The following is a 12,391-nucleotide window of genomic DNA, read 5'->3' on the forward strand; positions in this document are numbered from 1 at the left end:
ACCTTTTACTTTGATTTTGACTGATTGGATGTTGGGTTTGCTCTTAGAAACAGCCTCATTACTTATCAAAGATTACTTTATTAAACGCTTCATGCTACAGCCATTTTTCACCCTCTGACAATCTGATGGCTTTACAGATCCATTAATGCCAAAGTGTATTTTTTTTAATGCCTTCAGCAGTAATTCTTAAAGTGGGGCCCTGGGACACCCAGGGTTTTCTCAGGGACTTCAAGGAGTCCTTGAAGTGGTTCTGGGCATTTTATCCAATATGACGAATAAGTCTCATCTTGATAGTGTTTATTAATTTAATGGAAATTATCCCAATAGACAGAATAAGACATGTCACTTTCACTGTTAACTTCCAGCTTATAAAATACACATTTTCTCAATACTATCATACATTTCCCCACATGGGTTTGTTTGAGGTAGGTAACAGCATTATGTACTCTATTACATATTATTATATATTATATTCCTTTTGATCAGTGAGAAGTCAATATGACTTGACCTCATGACAAGATGAGGCCAGAAGAGGGCAGACAAGCCACACCAGAGAGAAGAAAGACTTTGATCCCTGGCCAAGAGAAGAGTGGGGGAAAAAATCCTTTTAACACTAATACGAGAAGAAACTCATCAATTCCTAAGAGCAATCTGAGTGAGCTGATGTTACCAGGCAATTTCTGTCCGGCCACAGTCATGAGGAAAACTGTAAATTTTTCGAGTTTGAATTGTCCTCCATTAAAGTAATGGGGTTCTAAAAGAGAGACGCGTTAAACTGTTGCCTTTCATAAGCACAAGAGCACGTATTTCACAAGTTATTGAAGTGTCAGTAATTTATCGACACCCGTGAAGGTGTCAGAGACAGCTTTAACACAACTCTTACTCTCTGCAGTCGGCACTCTCTGGACAATAAAGAACAGGATTTATGAAAGGGAAGAGAATCAATCAATAGGCAATGATATTTCTCCTGCTGACAAAACCTGTTAGAGGAGAATTCAATCAAAGTTTGAGTTGTTTTGTCATCTTGTTGGACTTGCCCTCCCAACCCAGCAGTGTTTCATAAACCGGCACACACTGGAACTGCACAGAAACAACCACATAACTGAAGGAGGGAGGTAATGAGGTCAACAGCGTTTGGCATTGGTGTTAAAGCCACAATCCACATTTCTCCGACCTTATACTTTTGCTGAGGAGGGGTTACGCTTTTACTTTTTGTTTGGGTTATGGAGGTGACAGACTATTGTGGCCTAGCGCAAGCTTATTATTAATATTGTATTTGTTCTGCTGCTGTACTTCTACACAAGTTTATTATCCTTACATTTTAAGTCGATCTTAACACCAATATTGATGTTTTGAGTGTTCCCACATCTATTTTGTTTATACCCAAAGAGAAAGACATGACATCACAACATCTTGTCCAGTCACTTCTTCTTGCCACAAGGCAGCGGCCATTTCCTGGAAAGGTCTACTTAAAGTAATAACATTTACATTTTAAGGACATTACACAAAGAGGGAAATGAGTTCAACAACATTGTAGCATCTGTAGAATCAGGTTTGCCTTATGTTTGTTTGACCTCACGTGACCTTTAAAGTCCTTGTTGGGAGTGCGCCTGAACCTTTATTTTCTCTGTGCATTGCATTGTGGATTGCCCCTATAGCATCTCTCTTCATTACCTTCCCCAATGTCTGAGCTGACATCATTGTTCTGTTTCAACACAAATTGGTTTGGACCGACGAGGCAGCCGTCACAGTTCATATCAGCCCCTCTCTTGGCCTGGCGGTGTATCCTTACACATGCATCATTATCTCATGTAAACAGTGGAAACGCGAGACCGCCAGGGGAACAAACGCCATTCAAGGCAATAAAGCGAGGCCTGAGTGAAAAGATCCTGGGCGGTGACACTCTCATTTAGCGTCAATTAAAGAAAACAACAAGCAGAGCCGTTTCCGACGGCAGCTGGGTCCAATGTGTTTATTTATGCTGAAGCAAATATGTATGCTTGAAGGAATGCATGCAGCCAAGGATGTTTAATTCAGAAAAACATGCAGGGGACACAGGGGTAACAAACACGTCCCTCACATTGAGATGTACTTGAGTTGAGCTTGCACACAATGCCCTCCCCCTCTTCTCTCTCTCTCTCTCTTTATCTCTTTATGTTTCTCTGTCTCTTTCCCCCTCTCTCATACATAGTAGCACCACTGTGTAGCTTTGCACCGAGTCCCTTTCGTATGCTGTGCAGGGGCCCCGGTGAGGGCCTTCCCTTGGCTCTCGAACTAAACAGAGAAGATGGTGTTATCAGGATGCTGCCAGGAGGTTGTCAGCTCGTATTGGGCCGGGCTGACCGAGTGGCCGGTTGGCGGATGCGTGTTGATGCCAGGCTCCCAGCGCCTTCCCACCGTGGACATCTGCTGTGTGTGTGGAAAAGCTGTGGAGTTTGTCTGTGGTTGCATCTTAATCCTCCATCTCTTCGGCTCCAGCCATGCCTGGCCGAGCAAACCAGCAGCTCTGCTCGCCTTGCTTGTATTAATTGCCCTTGCCTGGCTCGCTGTTTGCTTCTGATTACACTCATTAATTTCAATTCCCCAGGAAGCCACCACCGCCGTAGCTGCCTTTAGACAGGCACACACACACACATATACACACAGACATGCATTCACTCCCACATACATGCATGGACAGGCATAAATGCATATTTGTATGGACACAACCTTGCATTTCATGTACAGTGTGAAATATTCAACATTCTTTAAATTGATTTCTTTGTCTCACCATGTTCTGCTCATTTAGCACGCCCACATAATACTGCAATTAGGTTTCAAGATAAGGGGGAGGCAGTTATAGAATAACTACATTCGGGTGGGTGGGAAAGTGTGTTTGGACAGTGTCTCTCTATATCTATCATCTTAAATATTTTATTTATTATTTAGTATTTTTCAATGACTAAAACTAGATTATTGGTTATTGATTGATATCATTAGCATACAATGGAATTTTCGGGTCAGCTGTGCACCATGTCTGTGAGTCATTATGTACATATGTTGACTATCATTAGTTTCATGTAGCCAGTTTCCTGTGATCATATGCACAGATGCAAACTGTGTCATCAGTGGCCGGCCATTTGTATGTTATTAGAAGCTGTGAGCTGCGTCTGCTGTCTACCTCGACTGGTCTCTGTCTCTCTGTAAGACAGGGGACAAGAAGAAAATTCTCTGACCTGCTGGTCATGAGTCAGTGTCCGCATCCCAGCAGGTGGACCACATCTGGTAAGATCCCAACATCTGGGTGGGCAGGGTGGCCTCATGATTATAGCAGTGTGACAGACTTTACTCAAAATTGCAAGGAAAAATCAATGTTGCAACCGTATTATTACATACATAGCTGAAGTACAGAAGCTTAGTGGCAATACTGATGAGAGAGGTGTTTATCTAAAATACACAAAATATGGGAATTCAGTATTTAAAATCCACAGTGCATCGTCCACAGTGCCATCAACAGCTTGTACTTTTTTGTCCTTTAAAGCTGAGAGTGACGTACCAAGAGTGGCTGCTGCTCCTCCTCAGCAGCCACTAAGCCGACCTAAGGAGCAGTAAAACCCTCCCGTAATACCGAGCTGTGTGGCCTCTTGCCTTCTGTCACCCTATCACCTCAGAACCTGGGATTTTCTGTGAAAGCGGGACTTCTGGACTAACTCATCAGACAGCTGTACCTTAAAGGGCCTCATGGGGGCGTCGCCCTGAGGGTCACTACCCTGGGCTGTGATTTGACGGCCAGGCACAAATAAAAACCCCTGAAGCCTGACAACTTCCTCGCTGAGCCCACGTAACCCAATTAGCGAATCATTCCTCAGTTGGAGAAAATGAAAACATTCCGGACTCAAATTCCCAAGACGGCTATAGTCGTTTATTAAATCCATTTCTTGTTTCACCCCCTTCCTGAGATTTTCTAGGACTGATTTTAATGGCTCACCGAGGAGTGACTCAACAATTCAATGTCATGCCAGTGGGTTGCAAATATACTGTACTCCCGGCTGCGCCGACTCCTGCAGACAAGCCAGAGTACCTCACATCATTATGTTAACCCACTGCTACACCGAGATAATGAGCCCAGATTGCATCAGCTCTGTGGGTGTTAAAAGACTACATTACCCAGTGGGCAGTGTACATAGGCTGTGGGGCAAAAGATGCTGGAGGGTGAAGTCAAAGACGAAGGGAAGAATCAGTGCTCCAGCAGAAGGTCATATTGATTGATAAAGCACCCTGTGGATTGGGCTGTGGATTGCTCACCCCCCATAGTGTGTTTGTGGTGGGATACCAGACTGCTGCCCCGAAGGCCCTGAACATCACAGACAGGCAGAGAAAGACAGTGAAATCAATGACCGTCTCACACAAGACTCTTATACATTCTTCCCAATCATCTAAAGTGGCTCCCTTGGCACCTCCACTTGCACCTCCACTGAAAAAATAGCATGATTTGTTAAAGACGCGAGAGTTCAGGGAAGAATAGCAAATGCACTAAAGCAGCAATCGATGATGGATTAATTCCACTCAAAAATAAAGGCACCATGGCATTATAAAGCAACTCGGAGAAAGAAATACCTCAAATTCCAGCCTGTGGAAGATGAGGATGATGAGGAATGCATGCGCGGAAGGCTACATTTGCCTATTGAGACCAGGCCCCTAGTGTCTTCTCTCTCCCTTGTGGATTTCTGACAGAGCCAGATAGGCCTCCTCACTGCTGACAGCCAAATGTCCTCATCCATCCTCATCCAAGAGGCCCACAGGCTTCATCAACCTCGTCTAGATTTCCCCCGATGAAACCCCACAGCAGAAATCTCCAGGCCCCAAGCCCAGCAAAGCGATGGAGCTGGGAGTGTCCCCACGGAGCCTCTGTCAATATGTCATCATCGTCATAGCTGCCAGTTGGCAGCATAGTAACCCGTTGCAGATGTGTCAGCAAAACAGTCTCCATTTTATTAGTATTTCTTTCCAATGACTATCCATTGCAGGATACAAACTCCTTCACTGTATTCACAGGAAGGGTCATAACTCGAGCAGCCCATGATGTGCCTCCCATTCCTGTGATGGAGAGGTATTTGTGATGATGAACAGACACACTGGGGAGCGTTTGTTTTGTGCAAGGGGGGGGGGGGAACTCTTAGCCGGGTGGAGTTGTATGAGCAGACGTAAGCACTTATGGTCCAAACTGGCTGTGCTGACAACACAATTTTAGCCCGTTTGGAGAACAAACCGACCATTTTATAGGATGATACACCTTCAGTACAAATGTAGCATATGAATTATTTAGTTTGATCTTTTGTGTGCGGAGCTACATGGGAAAATAAGAGGCTTTGGCTATAAAGAAATACTGTATAAGTCTCCTCTTTGTTACAGAAAAGATGATGTTTTAAAAAAACTTTAGGAAATGAAGAAAACGAACAAGTATAGAATCATCTAATTCAAACATGCCTTTGAACTCTGTTCTGACTGTGCTTACTGTACAGTAGCCATCCAACCCCCCACAGCAAGCTACTGCGATTAGCAATAATAGTCCACAACAGTATCATCATGCAGAATTTAACCATATTTATTCATTTAGACCAGAAAGTGCACTGTAAATATGAGGCACTTTGCTAAAAGGCAGCAAATCACAGCAATATCACGGCAATTTGGAGAACAGAATCATACACAGTGGAACATTTCTGGGCTTCATATCATCAGGCTTGAGACGGTAATTGTCCATAGAGCATTTAGCGAGGGTCATAGAGAAAGCGACAGAGGAAAAAAAAGAGACAAATAAAGAAAGAGGATAGGCAGAAGGAGAACAAGTGAAGGCTGACTTTTCCCTGCAGAGTCCCATTGCAGCAAGTCCCTTCCTAGCAAATTACAGGAAATTGCAACTTTGCAGCTACTGCCATGTATTTTGTCTGGGTGTCAAGGAGGAGAGCAGAACAAGTCTACACATGTTACCTTGACCTTCCCTGGACTGTAATGTAATGCTCAGCTAATAGGGGGACAAGATGACTCTGAGATTTCATTTCAGCAGCAGCAGCGGTAATGGCAGAGATGATGATCATGACTGCATTACATGCAATTGGATTTTAAATATTTGAGATATTTTGTTTGCTTCCCCTGAGAAGTCAATAAAGAAAGCTTTGCTCTGGCTTTGGGGTGAACAAGAAGCTTTAACTGTGCATGATTGACACTGACTCGTCGTCCTTTGCAGTGCTGTATTATTGGTTAACACTCTTCAAAGCTAAACCCTTTCCATTGACGTCTATGGGACTGTGTTTGTTTTGAGTCTAGCCCACTGGATTATGAGTTGAGAGAATCGGCTGCATGCGAGGTGATGTGCGACCTTTGACCGAGGAATGTTTTTCATAGCCGAGTCATCCATCTTCATTTTCTCCTGGTGGTTACTGTGCTGTACAGCATTCATTCAAACAGCTCGAGGTGTTTGGATAGCTCGCTCAATCAGCTTAAACACACCCAAACTGTCTGAAATGACATCCATCAGTCAAACTTTTGTTTCACTAAAGGATCAGGTTAACTTCATGTTATCACTTACTGTAACTGAACTCTTGGGGATCACATTCTGTGTAAAATATGGAAACAGGCTTTTCAGGAATGACTCAAGAGACCCGGAGAAACCACAGAAAACACTCAAGTCCTCCATATTCTTAACTAAAAGTCATATCAGGCGGTCTCACACTGTTTATATATTTCCCTGCAACTTTTGCAATTTTTTTTATTTTACTTGACTTGGTTCGTTTGTCAATAACATTTGCATTTAAATGTTAAGTAAAGTTGCTGCATTAACCCGTAGGGCAGGTGTTACACATCCATTAAAAATAATGCAAATCCAAATATCAGAAGCATCTTCAGTTTCGTTTGAGGTTGGGATCAAACTAACTTTAAACTATAAATCTAGTATTTTTATTGTGAGATTACCAAAAAACACCCAGGATAACATTGGAATATGCTTATAGGAGAGCAGAGCATCCATAAAAGATAAAGAATTTATCTTTAACATTTCACATCTATTGTGTGATGAGTGTTTTTTCAGTCTGCACCAGCAAGGCCGCTCCAACAAACACAACAATGTGAACTTTGCTGGCAGTCATTGAAGGAAAAGATCTCCGACCTGCAGTGGATGTTCTGAAAGATGACTTGTATAAATGACTCTTTGTTGGTAGAAGAGATAAACCATTATTTGCAGTGTTTTTTTCTTTCAATTTGTCTGATATATAGTGAACCGTCCTTCCTGCCTCTATAAATCCTGACACACTAACAAAGTGGAGGCGCATTCAAATCAGCTCTTTCCAGCAGCAGTCGATGGCCAGCCTCTCAAGGACGCTGATTGACATTTTATACAGCGCCTGCAGTTTAGTGGTATTGATGGCATTCAATTTAACTGTATATTCTTTTAATAAGGGTGCTGCCAGATGCCTGGTGCTTTCAAAGTGCTCTTTAAGAGACAGCGAGTTGCAGAGAAAGGGAGGGAAGGTCAGAATTAAGTGATGTGCTTTCTCTAAAGCAATTATTTTAAGATACCTGCTTTTTTCACTAGGCTGGGTAAACACAGTGTTCGGACAGAGACACATTTTTATTATTTGGCTCTATACTCCAGGACATTAGATCTGTAATGAAACAATGGCTATGAGGCTAGTGCTGACTGTCAGCTTTCATTTCCACATCAGATGCAACTGATATAATTGATATAACTGAGATAACGTAATTCTGTTGTACATTGTTTGCAATTAATAAAGTCTGCATCCAACACAAACCACAAAACCACCAACACGGGGTATCTTCCCTGGTGATGCTCTGCCAGGCCCTCATATATTTACTTTTTGCTTGTTTCAGGAACATTTCGCCTTCAGTTTGGTCCTCAGCATGTAAAAAATGCAGTAAGATGAACATCATGTGGTGGATTTGGCCAGTCAGGAATATTCCTGTCCAGGGACCTGAATACAAAAGGCATCCTACACTGACTAGTTTGAAGCCCAAACTACAGAAAATATCACTGTAACGTTGATAATAAGTATTATTGTTACGGCACATTTGGAAACAGAAGATTAAGAATTTATGGATAATTAAAAATAGCACATATCAGCAAGTCTATAAAAAGTAAATATTTGAAGAAGCATTTTAAATGATGATGGTTACTGTGCCTCTTGAGCCAGGGTGCTCTAAAACTTGAATATCTGTTTACATTGGATGGAGGTACCATGCCAAATGCCAAAACATTAAAAGTGTTGAAAGGCGACTTTGTCCTCCTCTGGCTCTCCAATCAGGTCTGGGGTACAACATCTATTCCCAGCCATGTTTTATTAATCTATCTGCATCCCCAAAAACTAGGCCAGTCACACAGAGCCCAGACTCCACTTGTCCTTTGTACAGATGGTATTATTTTTTTTTATACTCGGGTCAAATGCACAGAATGGAACTTATTTCACTTTTGCAATGAGAACTGTCTATCTGGGGGACACAGAGCAGCAAAGAGTGGGCTACAGAAGTACAACATGTGATTGAACGCCTTGGCTGTGCAAATACACACTCCATGTGACTCTGCACTTGCAGTTTTGGACACAGTAATAAGCAGAAGAGTTTGCAATGAGTTTGACAGGCTCTTGTGACTAAACTACAGTGAAAGGCTGCTTTTATTCATATGACTCTTCGTTGCCCTCTCCCCAGCCATCCCCTTTATAAATGCCATTGGGCATCCACTTAGTCTAGACGCGCGACCACACAAGGCGACACTGGTTGCCCCAGTATTAGACACCGCCATCTGTGTGCGTGTGCTGCTGAGTTTGTGTATACCGAGCTACTTACACGAAAGGAAAAAGAGATTCATGTGGCACACATGTGCACCACGTGGCTCTGACAGAAAGAGAACGAGTGTGAGACCCCCCTCCCCCCTCCCATGGGTATAAGGAATCTGTGGCAGACAGTGTCACCCGCCCTGGCTACTGCTTTAATTAAAGCCCTAATGATAGGCTTTCAACTGAGAAGCAACTTATCATCACATATAATCGCTTGCCGCTAGTTAGCGCTGGCAGAATTGCAACCATCTGCTCTGCTAAGAACACATTCTGATCATTCTTTATATAGCACTAGTAGTTCACGTACAGTATTTATATTAGGAGACCCCCATTATGTGAAAGTCTGTTTAAACATTGTACATTAATGGGGCACATCTGTGTTAAAGGCGCTTGGATCAGCAATGCAGATGAATAGCCAAGATAATATTATTGGAATAACTGGAAAATACTGTAGGTTGATTAGGTGTTACTGGTTTTGGATTTCTTTTTTTACGTGAAGTTTTCTTCCCCTTTTTATTTGTTTATATTCTTCATCCCTCTGCTGCCATTCACCAGTTGTCATCAAGCGGATGTCCTGCAGAGAGCACTGGTTATATGGACACAATGAATCATGTTGCTTTCACACACAAAAAATGTTTTTAATCTGAAAACTGTAACTATTTTTGCACATTACCCCCCTCTCCAACACTGAGAAGTCAGTGATTAACTACATAGCAAAGATGGCTGATGAGTTGTTGTGAGACGTTGTGTGGAACTCAGTGTGGAAGTTTATTTGAATAAGCCAGCTCAAAACCTCTCAAGATGCTTTTGTGCAGATTAAACAAACAAGCTATAATGTGTTAACATGAGCTGGTGGGATTTTGTTACCTTTGGATAAAGCCAGGCTGTTTCCCCCTGTTCCCAGTCTTTATGCTAAGCTAAGTTAACCGGCTGTTATTTTGCTGCTACTGCCAGTAGCTTTTGTTTTTACTGTACAAACATTAGAGTGTTATCGATCTTCTCATCTAACCCTCAGCAAGAAAGCGAATAATGACTTTTCCTTTAACCATATCAACACAAGCTATAATACATGTATGGTGTTCACACTCGTTTAGTTTGTCTGGGTATATATGTGTCCGCACACTGTGATCCTGGATGATGGACGAATAGATGGATGGTTTATTGAATGGATGGAACTTCAGTGGATATTTATTTTCTATTATAAAAACCTGATAAGATAAAACACTTCCAGCAAAAGAAGTAGTTTTCCAAAGAAGAGAAACTGTCTTGTTTACATGTTTGGCTTTTCAAGAATAACTGTAAACTGGGTATATGATGAATAAAATCCTCTATGGTAAGGAAATTAAAGAGGCTTTAAATTACAGCCATAAGTGTAAACAGAACAACAGTTTGATCTACAGCATGAGAGAAATGCTACTGTTATATGAAATTCTCTATATCACAGGGGGATTGTATTCATTTCTTTAAACACCATTTACAAAGCAGTATTAATGATTTATTGTTTTCTGCCTGATTTGTTGACGTAAACTAAATTGCTAAGCTACAACAGGCTGTTTTCACACTTTCATTAGCGCGTTTTACTTTTCGCACACACGGCAATTAGATTTACTTCCAACGAATCAATCTGAGGTCAAATAAGGAGCACTTAGGGATTATTTACTGGCTCTGAGACACAGTCATAGTCTCGCTGACAGAAAAGCTGCACCCTAAGAGCTGATGTAATTCTCCTCCATGTTGGGTGCCTCAAATGCTCTGCAGATAGAAAAAGTTTTGGCACCCGCAAAATGATGAGAGCAGCTTGCCTCCACTGATGTAAACCCTGCGTGTGTTTACTGAGGGCTCCTGATCAAAGGGAGGAGGGAGAGATGGAGGGTCGCAGGGAGAGACATGAAATAAAGAGGGAGCTGCAGAGCTGAGTCACTGTATGTGTGTGTTAGAAGTGTGTAGTGGGGTTAATAGTGTGAGTATGTGTAGGGGTTTAATGTGGGGGTCTAATGGCCCGTATTAAGCTGAGAAGATTATGTTTTGGTCTTTCATGCCATTCTGAATTCATATTAGAGCAGGTCACTGGCCAGGGTCTTTTAGATATGCCCCTAATATTAATAAGGTCCTGGTACTGCTCCAAACCTCCTACTTTAGAGTTATTTCAGGGTGAAATAAACCTTTGTTTTATACCGTCTCTTATTCTCTTTGTTTATCTTATTTTTTTTCCAAATTTTTTCTGTTCTCCTTCAAGTTCACCCTGTGGCACAACACCTCCCTCCCTTTCTTTTTTCTCTTTGTGTATCTCCTACCCCCAGGTGAAAGAGAGCAGAGGATGACACAAATAAAAAAGGTTTACTGTCTGCAGCGTTTGACAACCTCTCCCTGCGGGGCTCTTTAATCATTCATGCTTCATTAGCTGGCTATCTGTTATCATTTTGCATCTCTCTTTGGAAAAGGATGAGAAAGGTGGAGGGCTATGTGGCAATAATCAATCTTCCTGTAACACAACAGTGGCATTTTTATCAAGCTGAGCAGTACAACATTCAATAAAGCAAACTTTTGGACCTCAAAGCAGGTCAGCGGGTCGCAGTATTTTGAAAGGCTGCCTGTCAGGCACAGATGCACACACTTGTGTATCACAGCATAATTACAGAAGTGTTCACAATTGTTTACGGTGTTGTAAAGGACTGTTTCGGAGGTTTGCTGTAGTTCCTTCTCCAACAAGTTCTATGGCATGTTTTATGGTTCGGTAAGGAAACAATTAAAAAGCTAACCACCAAGTCTCACATTGACAGGTCTGTGTCCACAAAATGCTTTAGTGCTGTGCCAGGGCAGGACACACAGTGACTCAAGTTTTTAAAAAAACATGTCAAGGCTGTTGCACCTGTAACCACTCCCAGACTCACTGTTGGGGGTGGTCAGAACTAACAGCCAGAACCAACAGTGATGTCAAGGTGAGGATCATCATTTCGAATATCGGGGGGTGAGAACTGGCATCTGTATGGGTAGTATTTAGAGTAAAGTTCGATACACATATGGAGTATTGCAGCTATATAGTTTCACAGTTTAAGACAAAGGGAGATTCTAGCTGCTTTTCACATGTTTTTCATAAAGCCCACTGAGCTTTAATCACTCTCTGAAGCCACGACTGCGCTCTTTGACTCAGCTGTTGGAAACCAAGTCCCTGCTGCGCTGCAGCCGCTGCTTCAGAGCATGTCCAGTTATTGACTCATACATCCCGTGACTGGTTTCATGTCATTAATTCAATATCCTATAATCTTTGATATTAAGGTGCTTATTGGTGAAACCTGTAACCTCTGGTCATCCACTCGCACATAAAAGTTGACAGACTGTTCACAAATTTTTACTTCATAACATATTATCTCATAATATTAGGCCTTCAACTTTTTTCTCGATATATTATGACTTTAAATAAAAAGTAATACTATGTAAACTGTATATATTTCATTGGAAAAAGCAAACATTTTGGATGTGTTATTTTCATTTATTCAAGTACAAATGTGAATGATCTTAAATGACTTGAAAGAATGTTTATGCCTTTCTTGCTCACCACTTAGATCTCC

The sequence above is a fragment of the Enoplosus armatus genome, chromosome 11 (assembly GCF_043641665.1).
Source record: "Enoplosus armatus isolate fEnoArm2 chromosome 11, fEnoArm2.hap1, whole genome shotgun sequence".
Classification (NCBI taxonomy): Eukaryota; Metazoa; Chordata; class Actinopteri; order Centrarchiformes; family Enoplosidae; genus Enoplosus; species Enoplosus armatus.